A 14,847-nucleotide genomic window follows, 5' to 3' on the forward strand; every position below is an offset into this window, starting at 1 on the left:
CGAATATTTATTGAATAAATAGAATAGCACTAGGGTTTATAGAATATATGATAACATTGTGCTTTAATATTGCATCTTGTATCTAAATAAATGATGATTAAAGCAATATAAATAAATAATAAACGAATAAATTAAATAAACGATAGTAAAATAAATCAAATTCACTTATAAATAAAAAAATGTTAACATATTTGTTGTGTTCACTTCAAAGTTTTAAACTAGAATAATGACTTGTAATAATATTTCCCGCCGTACTTTTGTACTGTAAAGCGCATTACGCGGCATTTAAACCATAGACAAATTATTTATAGAGCTCACATAAAAATCATAGACGAATAATTTTGTATTAGATTTTCTTGGAAAAGTCTACTTAGCAAGTATTGCAACACTGGCCCACTTAAAATAGTCTATGAGTTTTATTTGTAGAATTATTATCTCTTACAGATTTTGATTATTATGATTGCCAGAAGACAAGTCTTCCTAAATTAGGCAACATAAATATAACTCCACTTTAAAATTTAAACTTGTGTTTTGCTCTATAGGTATATAATTGCCAGGAAACAAGTTTCCCTCAATAGGCAATCATTAAAGTCAATTTTACCTTGATTAATGCTCAATTTTATATCTGAGATCATTACTGTCAAGCCATCTTTCTTCAGTGCCTTGTGATTTCAACTCATTCAGTAGTCTTCTCCTCCTTCTTACACTGGGATCCACAAACTTATCACCAAACCTGAGCTTCAATTTATCAATTCGTACCTTCTTCTGTCTAGCCTTTCTCCTGTTCTTATCAGTAGAGTTTCCTGGAATAATGTTATGGGCATACTGATGGAGTGCAACTCTAACCTTATTACTCTGTGAAACAGAAGCATGATGTACAATGTTGAGTCTGTGTTCTTGTGCCTTGAGTAATAATTTTGAAGCAGAACTTTTATATTCTTCCTCAATTCTTTCCTTTCTCATCCTCAGGGATCTCTCAAGATCAGGAACAACAATGCGAACATTCATAACATTGAAATAAGTATTTGAAAGGTGAGTATATGTTCCAATTTTGCTAATCCAGAATTTTCCCAAATCTTCAACACTTAGTTCACGAAGCATATTAAACAAATCAGGAATCTTTTCAACATTCAGCCTTCCCCATTCCTTCAGATCTGCAGCCAAGTTTCTTCCATTGTAATATTCAAAACTAATGACATCATCTATTTCAGGATCAAATGAGAATAAAGACTTTACAAATTGAGGACTTGGAAGTAGACCAACTGAAAAGGCAGGCTCACCAGAGTCATTGACATATTCACGATTGTACATCAATAGATAGCGGTCATTGTCCAGATTCTTGGAAGTATTTGGGGATTCTCCAGGATATTTGTATAATTTGATATTACACAATGTGTAATATTGCCTCACAAGGAATTGATATCTTGCATGATGAAGGTATCTGGCACCACCAAAGTTAGCTGCTGGAGTCTTGATAATAAGATCTGCAAGGACACCAAGAAGACCTGTATCTGGTCCAAGCTCTAAAATCATATCAAATCTGGTAGAAGTTTGGCTGGTAGGATTGGTCAGATTGGCTTCTGATAATGCAAGTGCCACAAAGTGAAAAAACCAACTAACAAATGCTGGTTGAGATAGCTCAGTAACAGTTAGTGTGATATCAGGATCAGGAAATATATTTCGTAGGAGTAGTCCAGATAATGTAACATAGGAATCATACATTAACTGAAATTTATCCCTGACATACTGTTTCATACTGCTAGGTAGCTCATCCCAATTTCTTGCCCATTTTTGATCCATGGAGTCAATGCCTACAGGAAAGGGCTTATTATGCATAATGGCACTGAAGGCAAATAAACTATAATCATTCATGATACAGCCAGTAGCTATGGCTAAAGAACCAAGTTCAAAAATACTGAATTTCATGTAAATGTTATAGAGATCAGTTAGTACTGCATTTAGAGACCTAATTTGACTTTTAGCATTGACAGAATACAAAGGAGGGAGCTTTCTGAGAAACTTTGAAATATCTTCTGGCAGGGCAGAGTACTTAAAGACATACTTCCTTATATCAGAGTTATTTGCATCAAAGTCAACCTCAGTAAATCCAAAACCAATTGCAACAGCAGCATTTCTTCCATACCCAACTATTAGTCTGGAGGCAACATTGACATAATCTAGATCAGATGGATCATACTCAAATTCAATCACAGTTTCTGCTGGATGATCCTTTGATAGCTCTCTGTAGACCTTAGTAGGAACTCTGATAGTTTCAACTGAGAAGGGTAGAGCTGTTGAGTTTAAAATTAGGTTTCTAGCATCTTGCTGAATATGATCATTGGCCTTCATAATCCTCTCAAAATCAAATCTCCTATAATCAGTGACAGAAACTTCATTGATTGTAAATGCTTTTCGTTTTCTATTATTATCCAGACAAGGTTGAGTCCATGACTTGGTATTCATTTGGTCAATTTTTAGAGCATTTTTCAAGGTCATCCTTCTAGGCATAAGATTGGAAACATCCCAGGGATCATCACAATTTTGAAGCTCATCATGTACAAGGTATGTTTCAATATCTTGATAAACTGGTTCAACAAGAAGGCTCGTAAGATGATCTTGATATAAACATCTCATATTGGAGTAATCATCTCTTTGATTAACAGTTGTCAAAAACAACTCTGGAGCAGTAGAATCCTTAGGATCTCTGTACAGCTGCCTTCTGTCATAGTATGACAGCTGGTCACATTCAAGAATACTCATTTTATTAATCTTAAATAAGTAAACAGTTTTATAAAAACCTATTTATAATATATTTTTTTTTTTTTTTCAGTAGAATTTAAAGTGCTGATTCTATAGACTGTTAAGTGGCAGAATAAGAAAATGTTGGTATATTCAATATTTATTGAAGTATATGGTTAAAACATCACATTTCACAATAAAGATAGAATCAAATAGATAAAATTATTAATTCATGTAAAACATATGATAAAACATCATTAGATAGGTTAAAATCACAATAAAATTAAAGTGAGTGCAATAAGTATAAAATATAGTTTTAATATACAATATATACACAAAGGATATAGTAAATTAGGAAATTATTTTTACTCTATTGAAGAATTCTTGAGAGTTCAGTGGAATTTCAGATTCTCTGGAGATAATACACAAATCTCTTGGTGATCTGAAGACAGTTGACCATTTTACATTATCCTTTCCAGAAACATAGGTAGGGTAGGAACATAGGATTTTACGACCTTCTTTCTGAATATCTGTGACCTTACCAACAACCCATTTCTCCATTTTAGAGTTTGGATTATCTTTCAGTCTTAAGACAACTATGTCTCCCTTGTTCAGCAAGTCTGTTTTATTCCATTTAGGCGGGGAAGGTATAAGAACATGCAAGCGATCCAGTAGAAGCTGATACCAGTAGGTTTGTATATCCTTGATTTTGTTTAGCAATTGGGATGGCCCTGTACTAGGAGATATCAATAGTGAACCTTCAATAGCTCTATTATTTGCTTTTCCAAGTTTGAATCTGTTAGGAGTGAGTAATCCCCATCCTGCATCATCATTTGAGGAACCATCAGGTCTAGCTATGGGAAGTTCATCAATTTCAGAGCTCATTTTAGCAAACACAGTTTCCCATTGCAATGCTGTCATAGATACATCAGTATTTGTAGCAGTCTTGACTAGCATTTCTCTAAGGGTTCTTATTTTCCTTTCTACACGACCTCTCTCTACATGAGACTTAGCAGTTGATGGAATGATTTCTAAACCAATCGACTCTCTCAGTTGGTGATTAGCATCTCTCAAGTTCATTTGAGCTGATTGAAGCCCTATTAGCTGAGTGCCACAATCAACAAATATAGTTGCTGGTACACCATGCCTTGAGCTATGTCTTTCAAGTGCCATGACAATATGTTGAGTTTCTAGTGACTCAAGAGCTAGTATGGATGTAGCTGAGGTAAATAAACAACAAATTACAAGGGCATATATCTTTATAGATATTCTAGAATTATTGTGAGGCTTACCAGGAAAGCCATAACAGATGTCCATCATACAGTTATAGAAGCACGGGGTAACAGTAAGTCTGGCATCTGGGTGATTTCCCATTGATAATTCAAGTGTTTTTCTGATCAATAACCTACATCTAGGACAATTCTTTCTCACAATCTGGATGATACGGCATGCATTGTGAATTGGAAACACGATCTTAGCAATTTCTCTAAGTGTGATTTCATTTCCAGCATGTTTTCTAACTTTATGATGAATGTGCATTAATATGGCATAGAAAATGTCTGAGTTTGCAGATACAACAGGTAAGACACCCTTAATATCCATGTTATCAAAGAACACTTTAAAGTCAAGATCTTTAGTAGAGATTTCAGTTTCTTCTGGTAGTCTTCCATGAACGTACAAAATTCCTTCTTTCAATACAAAAGAATCAAGCTTGCTTTTGGGTGAGCTTTTTTGTAGCCGTTCAGTTTCAAGGCGGAGAAGATAATTGAAAGATTCAGCTTGGAGAGTTTTCTTATACTCTGTTAGTACTCCTGCTGAAACTTCAATAGCTTTACATTTAGGACAGCTATTTAAAATATCAATCTTCTTTCTAATGTGCATTTTATGTTTAAGAGACCAGATGAAATCATGAACAAAAGACAATATATTTTTAGTCTTCATTAAACCAAAATGTATTACATCAACAAGTGATAACGACCCCTTCCCAGCAGTCATATCGTTAGTTTCAAAAACTAATTTACGGCTTCAAAATATTAAAATTGGTGCCAAATATTGCTAAATTCCCTAATTTTCATACTGGGGGTTAAACGTGTGAAAGAAAGGGGTTAAATAGGTATTTGATAAATATTGAAATAGCTATACATTCTCATACGGCCAGGATATCGTTGTAAATCACTAATTATCCCTTTCAAAAACTTAGCTAGACCGTTTAATTTTATTGGGCAATTTGAGTTTTTTTAAAAATAGTGGATTTCTCAAATAAAATAGCCTGTTCATATGATCACGGAACCTTCGCATATTACAAAAAAAAATTTCTAGCAAATTTTTTTTTTTGTTGAAATATACATGAAAAAAATAATGGAATTAAATACATGAAAAAAATTTAAATAGATATAAAATTTGTATAATAGATAAGATTTTTAACACTGAAAGGTTTTTTTACTTAATATTTACTTAATATGCACGTCATTATAAAGTATAAACATTGTTTACTGAAGCAAAATGTTGTCCAGATTAAATAGTGATTGTCAAAGAACCACTTTATCTTGTTTGACTCATAGGCGTCCAAGGGGGGGGGTAATGGGCCAATTGGCACCCCCAAACGATTTTGGGGGTGCCGTAGGCACCCCCAAAATTTTTTTCATTTTACCCCCCCCATTCAAAATTTACCCCTACCCTGGGGGTGCCGTAGGCACCCCCAACCATTAAGGAGGGGGTATTTACCCCCCCCAAAATAAAAAATCTCTAATAAAAAAAATTTTTGCGCGCTTCGCGCGCATTTCTAATACTATATATTTAATACAATTTAAATTACCCCCCCCAAAAATTTTACCCCGGGGGTAAATTTTGGGGGGGGTAAACTAAATTTACCCCTGCCAACAGATTTCAGGGGGGGTAATTACCCCCCCCAAGCAAATTTTACCCCCGGGGTAAAAATTTTGGGGGGGGTAAAAAAAATTTGCGGCGCGCTTCGCGCGCCATTTTACCCCCCCCAAACACGAATTACCCCCCCCCTAAAAATTTTTTACCCCCCCCAAAATAAAAAGCTTGGACGCCCCTGGTTTGACTTGTAATTTTACAGTTCGTATTTGTAAAGTAACGGCACTGCAGAAAAAAATTTATCTTCAGTTAAAATTTCCCTCCTTTTTATGAGGTTCTTATGATAATACTCCACCCCCCCCCCCCCCCCCTCTTTAACAGTTCATCTTAATAAACGGGTCAACATATGGGAGAGGGAGAGGATTAAGAATCAAATGAGAGATAAAAAACAAGTATGACAACTTCCTTAAAAGCAAAATAGTAGTACAAACAAACATTAACACTTGTATTTTGTCTGTTGTTATAACTGAATAATCAGAATATAAATGTTTAAGTGAAAACTAAATTATAAGTGAATATTATAGAGTTGCTATGCTTTCTAAATTGTACAATAGAACAATACTAACATGCCTAAATTCTAAAAAATCTATCTGTTCCAGATGTACAGACGGACGTACGTGCAACCAACCCCAATTATAGAAAAGAAAATTATGATAAGAGATATCAGTAAAGAACGGAGCGGCCTTGATTATAGAAAAGCTTCGCTTTTAAAAATTAGTCCTTAGAAACACATTCTTACAAAGGTATATCTAACATTGTCTCACATAAAAGTTAATTTTTAAAAGCGAAGCTTTTCTATATTTAGGGTCGGTCCGTCCATACGTCCGTCCGTCACTCCGTACGTCCGTCCGTAACGGATAGCTTTTTTTGTTAATTTAGGCATGTTAGAATTGTCCTATCGATTACAAACTTTGCATGATGATTCCTGCAGTAATTAGGTAAGATTTAGAAAGCGTAGCAACTCTATAATCAATTTTGCATCGACTCTTATACATTTATAATCTGATTATTCAATTTTGACACTATACAAGTGTTAATGTCCGTTTGTCCTACCAGTTCAGCGCTTCGCTTTTATGGATGTTGTCATCCTTGTTGTTTCTATAAATGCTCATATTTAAACTTCCTATTGTATAGGATTATGGGGGGTGGGGTGTGTTCACAGGGTTTTTTACCCCCCCCCCCCATATTCAATTGAATATGATTTACTTTACAAGGCATAGGAAAAAAACAAGCCGTTCTTATTTTCTCTGCTCCCTTCCTGAACTACAAATGAATTCTTAAGAGCAACTTTTTTTATAGGGAGGGGGAGGGAGATTAGAATATAGAATTAGTTTTTTTCTTCGGCACCTCGGGGCTAAAAAAACTGGTTTTAATCTTATAATTGTACATTCTATATCCGCAGAAAGCCGTTTATAATACAATGAAAGAAATAACTATTATTGTCCATGTTTTACCTTTTACTTTTATTTTGGCAGAAAATAGTAGTAAATCATATTCAATTGGATATGGGGGGGGGGGGGGCAACTCTGTTTAACTTTAGCCAAATAAAGGAAATCGGAGGGTTTATCAACAATATTATAAAGTTGTTCCACTTTCTTAATCTATCGGTTCTAGATGTACAGACGGACAGACGTGAAACCAACCCCAATTATAGAAAAGCTTTGTTTTTAACAGCAGTAGATATAATTAACACCCCTTCCCATAAATCTTTACAATAGGAACTTGATATGTTTAAATATGAGCAGTTTTAAAAGTTAAAAGAAACAAAATTTAACTTTTCACTTAATTAAGAAGCTTTATTGTTCATTGGTTCAGTGGTTAGTGAGATCCTTAGTTAGAGCATGACCTGGACCTTTCTAGGGAATAGGTAGAAAGCAATCAATTACAAATCTGCAAAATTAATCTTTTTTTTTAAATAGAATCTGTTTGTTTTGTATTGATTCTCTGCTTGTAAAACTTATATAATAAGCTTTTTTTTAAGCGAAGCTTTCTATGATTAGGATCGTTCCGTCCGTTCAGAACAAATAGCTATTTTTTGTTAGCTAAAATTTAAATTGGATAGGGAAATGGGCGGAGATATGTTATATATAGAATCTCTACTTATACTTTTGTCTTTCCAACCCCTTCAGTATTCTCATGCAATAATTTTTGTGTGCATTAAAACAGCTATTTTTGTTAGAAAAATAAAATATCATTTTGTATGTAATAAAATAAAAAAATCAACATGTTTAAAATAGTTGTACGGACATTCTGGTAACCATTACAGAGTTGTTACGCTTTCTAAATTTTAATTTTAATATGAGCATTTATAAAAGTTATAAAAACAGAATGACAACATCCATGAAAGGGAAGCTCTGAAATAGTAGGACAAACAAACATTAACACCTGTAGAGTGTCAGAACTGAATAACATTATACATTGTTGTTCTAGGAATCTGTATTCCAAAAATCATATCATTCAGATAATTATAATGCATAAAAATTTGATGTTGAAAAACTTGAAAATCAACATGTTTGAAATGGACATACGGACATTCTAATAACGAAAAGAGCTAACTGTTACAGACGTACAGACCGACTCTTATAATAGAAAAGAAGTTGAGGTTTTGATTTGAGCAAGGGGTCGAACTGGAAACCTTACTTTTAATAAAGCAGAGCTTTTCTATGATTAGAGTCGGTATGTCCGTCAATTACGGTTAGGTATGTCCTTTAAACAGTATTCTGTATTTAACAATTTTACAAAAAAATGACGTATGATTTTGTCAAAAATAATACAGTTATAAGTCCAATCAAACGAATGAGAAAACGTGATTATAAAAGGTTGGGTACCAGTATAATTTACACTTTACAGTCCATTCAATCCCTACTTGCCTTCCGGGTTTTTAAAAATGGACAAACAATGAAATAATATGAAATATACATGGATATATTGAGAAAGAAAAGGGGGGGGGGCGAAAGTGACACTTTTTGAAACCAAAACTAAAAGTCAAAGGAACTCAACTAAAAAAAGAGTTACAGGTCTGACATTTTGCATGGCAGTTGCTTTATAGGGGTACAATATGGAACTGTGAAGAAACGGCGGCGCAACCGCCGAAAACCGCAGAGAAAAGGCAACAAAAATTACGGCGGGAAACGGCGGTTTTCGGCGGTTGCGCCGCCGTTTCTTCACAGTTCCATATTGTACCCCTATAAAGCAACTGCCATGCAAAATCTCAGACCTGTAACCCTTTTTTTAGTTGAGTTCCTTTGTTGACTCTTAGTTTTGGTTTCAAAAAGTGTCACTTTCGCCCCCCCCCCTTTGTAGTTAATTTAGCTTGCTAACATAGAACTCGTTTATTGTTCATTAGTTCATCTAGTAGAAGGGGAGTGGGTAGATTGGGGGGTGGGGGGTATGGTTATTTTAGCCAGCTATGAGTTTCACTTTATCAGAATACATGAAAATATGATGCAGCATCCAAGTAATAATATTTCCGTTGTAGTAGCGCCTCTAAAATGGAATGGACACACACACAAATAATCTATGGTTCATACCCAGGAATCTGAGGGGATTAGAAAATGGACTTTGCATTGATGTACATCACCAAAAATTATAAATAAAAATCTATACAATATAAAACATTGGTTGAAAAGATTGGGCACTACAAGTTCGGACCCTACCAATCACAATTCAATTTTGTTAACCTACGAGTAAAAAAACTTATTAATAAAACTTTGAGAACTTGTGTCATTAATTATCAAATGTCCTTAACAGTGCAGTGGTCCTTTTTTGGGATAGTATCGACTTTAAAATGGATTTATAATTACTTGGACATTACATCAGATTTTTATGTTCTATTAAAAAGTGAACTATTCGGCGGGCTAAAATTTATATCTCCCCCATTCCTCTTCTTTACCCCTTCCCTTCCATCCCGACCAACAAAAGTGAGGGAATATTGCAACCTACATTTTTCTCTTCTTGTAGTCGATATAAACCAATAAAATTGCATGTTGACAAGGATATTGATCAGAGATCTAAATTGATAAGACAATGGCCGATAAATTGATGTACATCGCTAATATTAATACACAAATTTACCCCTTTTTTTACTACAATTACTACAAATACTCTTCTTATATTTATTTAAGTCTCGTTGTAAGTAAAAGATCCCTCCCCTCCCCCTATTATGATGTATAATATATGATGAATGATCATCGGTCAACTTTTGCTAAAAGAGATGGGGGGGGGGGAGTTCAGTATAGGTCAAATGAAAGTTAAATCCTAAAGGGTATTATTTCCTTCCATCCAAAGTTGCAAGTCAAATATGAATATGAAGGGGGGGGGGGGGTGAGGAATATTTTTAAGGTTTAATTATATCAACAAGGATCACAACATCCATAAAAGCGAAATGGTAGTACAATCAAACATTAACATAAGCATAAATGTATAAGTATAATCAAAATTATAAGTAAATATTATATACAGGGTGCGCCACATAAAACCGGACTTTTTTTAAACGGCCATAGTGTCAAAACTACTTGACCAATCAGGACGTTTGACCCCACTATAAAAACCTTAGGTAATGACTTAAAAGAACAAAAAAATCTTTGGACGAAGATGGGCTCGTACTCCGAGCTGGCCGCTCTTATGTTCAACAAGGCAGATTCGAAATGCGCTGGTGGTATTATCTAGATTCTCGACTATGGCCCACTAAATCGGACCTCAGCCCATCAGTAGATGAGGTAGAGTTATGTAACTTGCTGGGGATACTGTTAGATACACAAGTAAGACAATAAAAAAGACTAGAGCTCTCTATCTCAAATGGCTTGGCTGTAGTACTCAGGCAGAGTGAAACGTGGCAGATTTAAAGATGTCAAAAACGTCAAAAATCGTGAAAATTTCTTGATTCTCGACGTAAGATACCCATATGGAACTTAAAAACTCATTTTAGACTATAGATTGAACTGACAACCCTGGCTGAATCTTCATGCCATTTCCTAAAAGGTATAGAACGTCGTTCTAGCTCAACTGTGGCCCAAATAAGAGCGGCCATGTTGAAGGGCAGCTTGAAAGTTGGGTGAATTTGGATCCTGCGGTTACTCATTTTTCTAAGGGAATGGGGCCTTCCAGCAGCCTGATCTTAATTCAATGGACTTTTGGGCCTGGAGCTACTTTGAAGCATACACCAATAGACGTGCCCATACTACAAAGACCTCCCTTATTGCCACTTTCAAGGAAAACTTCGCCAACTTGGACAGGTACATTTTGACCTGGGCGTGCCGGCGGTTGAGGAGGCGGGTAGAGGCGGTGATTGATCCTGAAGGCGATTTTATTGAATGATCTAATAGTCATATACCTAGTTAGCTTCCCAGTTTTTAAAATTTAATAAAATCTTTAAAATTGGTGATTTTATGTTCATTTGTTCACAAATTAGAAAAAGTCCGGTTTTATGTGGCGCACCCTGTAGTTGCAACGCTAACCCACCCAACTCGAACTCTCATTGGTCTGTTTGTTTCGTGTCGTCCGACAGATTTTGCGCTCTCCTTGGTTAGGCTCGGAATTGGTAAAGTTAAAGCTAAGAAGATGTCTTTATTTATATTACTAGTAAGTAGTAAAGAGGAGGGAGGGGACTCGAGTATTATTATTATAAAGTCTCCTGTATTTATTTAAATGTATGATTTATGGGGATTAACCCTCGGAATATGGGGGGGGGGGGGGTGGTGGTAAGTAACTGGTAACATGATATTACGGTCAGCCAAGGTGTTCGTACAGAAATGTTGTAAGAATTATTCTTTAGAAAATTCAAGCTATATTTTAAATTTGAGAACTTAAGTAACTGATATAGATATTATATTAATTATTATAAAAAAAAATGAACTCTCATGTGAACAACCAAGTTAGATTTCAATGAAATATTCTTGTTGCAAATATGACAGGTATACATGATGGTATACTCTCAGTCTCCTGAAATTATTTTTATAATTAAAGAAACAAAATATAGTTGTACAGAAATTTCTAGGAAAGAATAATATCCAATAAACACTAAAAAGTGTATAAAACTATAAATAATTAAGAAATCGTAGCATTTCAGGGATCTTACGGCGGAAGTGAAATGGATATAAATAATGGTATAAATGCATTTAAACTTAAGAGTAAAGTTAATGGTTTTATATATTTTGTCAGTTTTCATTATTATTGTGCACAGATATTGATTTGGTTATTTAGCTCCTTTCCTTTTATGTTTAACCTACTCTATACATTTTAATTTAATGAGAAATGGACGGAGTAATATTTCAATAATTTTGGCGATGAATACAAAAAAATGTCATTATAGAAAAAAATTTATTGATGACATCATCTATAAAACAACCTGAACAAAACAAAATGTCAGAAAATTCACACAAAACTTCAGCAATCTATCTATAATACAAAGTAGCTTGATGTCTGTCCGTCCGTCTGTCTGTCCGTCCGTCTGAAGCTTAAGATCTCGGTAATCACTCAACCGATCGGATTCTACTCTTCAGGGTATATACCTATTGGTCCTGTGGTGGTTTTAAGCTATTTTCTTGGGGGGTGGGACACCCCCAACCCCCCAAAAAACAACCCCCCCCCCATTTATTTTTATTTTATTTTTTTTTTATTTATTTTTATTTTTTTTATTTTTATTTTTTTTTGCAGAAGATTTCCTTGGTCCTTTATGTTTTGTAGAAGATTTCCTTGGTCCTTTATGTTTTGTAGAAGATTTCCTTGGTCCTTTAACGAATTTCGCCTTAATTTTTTTATCACCTCTTGGGGCAAAGCCCCTAGAGGCTAGGGGCGAAACCGCTAGTCTTTGATAAAAGATGAGAAAATGCATATTTCTCAGCAAGTGAGGGAACGATGGACTGTTTATTAAACTAGTTCCCAAAGTTTCAAAGTAACGTTTTATATTTCGTTGGCTTAACAACTTTTGGAGAGTTTTACTAAATTTTGTTTGGTTTATTAAGTTGAGTTTTAAAAGTTTCAACCACTAATTTTAATCTAAAAGAGGTGTAATTTCATGATTCATTATTGGGGATGTACATCAATTTATTGGCCATTGTCTTATCCCTGCATATTTCTTATACAAATTTTAATCAGAGCAGTACAGACAGACCAACACATCAAGTGATATATAGAGTAGTTGTGATATTCGGAAATGGTCGGTAAATTATTTACAAAATAAGAATGACAACATCCAAAAAAGCGAAGCTCTGAAACGGTAGGACAAAGAAACATTAACTTTTTTATCAGAAACTGGACAAGCAAATATGATATGATGTTATTTTAGATAAAGATAATGGTGGCAAATTCAGGGAGGGAGGAGACATTGAGCTCATTATTACACTAGTCCCCAAAGTTTTATAATTACGTTTTCTTTTTCGTTTGACCAACAACTTTGGGGACTATAAATGCATTCCGATTGGTTATGGGTATATTAAGTAGAGTATTCAAACGTTTCAACCAAAAATTGATATTTACAGAAGGGGTAAATTTATGAATTAACATTCGAGGTGTACATCAAATTATCGGCCATTGTCTTATCCCTTTATATCCCTGTGGGAAATTAGAAAGAAAAATATACTAACTTTAAAATAGGTAGAGAAAATATTCTTTATTTATATGAAATCAGCTGTTTTAAAAAGAAAATAATTCAAAGGTAATTTGATGCGTATAAACTGACAGATAACAATATTGTAGATTTGCTTTCCATTTAAAATATGATATGAAATTTAAACAAGATGCCCTTACATCCTTATAATAAAGTAACAGGATTCTGTTTGTTTGTCTGTTCCAAAGGATCTCGCTAACCGCTGAACCAATGTGATTCTCCTTTACAGGGTAGCTTGTCATAGTTTCTGGGAGGTTTAATACTTAATTTGAAGGAGGTTACAACCCCCCCCCCCCTCGACCGATAAAGGAGCGGCAAGGGGCCCGACTGTTAAGGGTTAATGAAAGTAATCACATTTACCTGATTTATCTTAGCTATTTATTCAAATGAAGTCTGCAAGAATTCTACTTTCATTTCATTGTCATCCGTTATCTGAAAAAAATCAAAAGGTACAAAAAATGATTTTGATTTGCAAAAGAGAAAAAAAATATTTTTAACCAAATAATCTTAAATAACAAGCAATAGAAGAAAAATAATATATACAGATCTTATAAAAATAAAGTAAGTGTTGGGAGGGGGGAGGGAGGGGGAGTTTTGCCATTTTTTACTTACTCCAGGATTATTTGCCTAGGTAATAAAGTAATACAACCTAAAGATAAAGTTTTATCCCAAATAACCTATAGTCTAACATTAATATAAAGCCTAATAATGATGGATTAAGTGAAAGTGGCAAAACTCCCCTCCCCCCCTCCCATATTATTTACATTAAAAATAATACAATATTTACAAAAGAGGGAGGTCATTTTCTAGTAAATCCCGTAAAGGTGTGTGTTATAAGGCCTAAAAATAGTAGTAGAACGATAAGGTGCTCTATATATTTGTATTCCCTATTGAATAGAACAATAGGGAAATTTTTTTTTTTTTTTTGATAACCGTACCTGGAATATCTTGAAAAAATACGAAATTTCTATTAAACGCTTTGTTTGGCTCAAACTGACAAAAATTAAAAAAAAATATAATTATAATAATAATGTTTTCTATAGGTACAAGGTAAAGGTTAAGAACAATCTATACCATTAAACAAAGGAAGAAGTCATTCTTTACAGGTTGATTTATTATAATTATATTTTTTTTATTTGTGTCAGTTTGAGCCAAACAAAGCGTTTGATAGAAATTTCTTATTTTTTAAAGATATTCCAGGTACGATTATCAAAAAAAAAAAAAAAAAAAATTCTTCCCTATTGTTCTATTCAATAGGAAATACAAATATATAGAGCACCTTATCGTTCTACTACTATTTTTAGGCCTTATAACACACACCTTTACGGGATTTACTAGAAAATGACCTCCCTCTTTGTTATTTCACACAACCAATTGTTCATTGTGTTTCAATTTTATGCTCTACGATATCAATACAATCTTTAACCTGACTTTCTCCTTCTATTTCCTGTTTTATGCTTTCTTCATTATTCTCAGCCTCCATGTTGATAGAGAGAGGATCTTCAACTAGAGTTTCTTCTTCTTTTATCTCTGTTTTAATTTTTGGTTCTGTATGTAAATATTTGTGGATACTTAAGATTTCTTTGGATTTGAATATTTTAAAACAAACATCACATGAGAAA

At 34.0% G+C, this 14,847-nt stretch overlaps 1 protein-coding gene across 1 annotated transcript in view; it reads right to left on the reverse strand.

The window, feature by feature from the left end:
* Positions 1–13,923, reverse strand: part of LOC145318405 (uncharacterized) — a 35,723-nt gene extending 21,800 nt beyond the window's left edge. Inside the window, exon 1 of the mRNA XM_080159696.1 lies at positions 13,586–13,923. The gene's annotated coding sequence lies outside the window, so the exon portion shown is untranslated. The remainder of the gene's footprint in view (positions 1–13,585) is intronic.
* Between the last annotated feature and the right edge of the window lie 924 nt (positions 13,924–14,847).

The sequence above is a fragment of the Acartia tonsa genome, chromosome 4, assembly GCF_053477335.1.
Source record: "Acartia tonsa isolate MP-2025a chromosome 4, ASM5347733v1, whole genome shotgun sequence".
Taxonomy (NCBI): Eukaryota; Metazoa; Arthropoda; class Copepoda; order Calanoida; family Acartiidae; genus Acartia; species Acartia tonsa.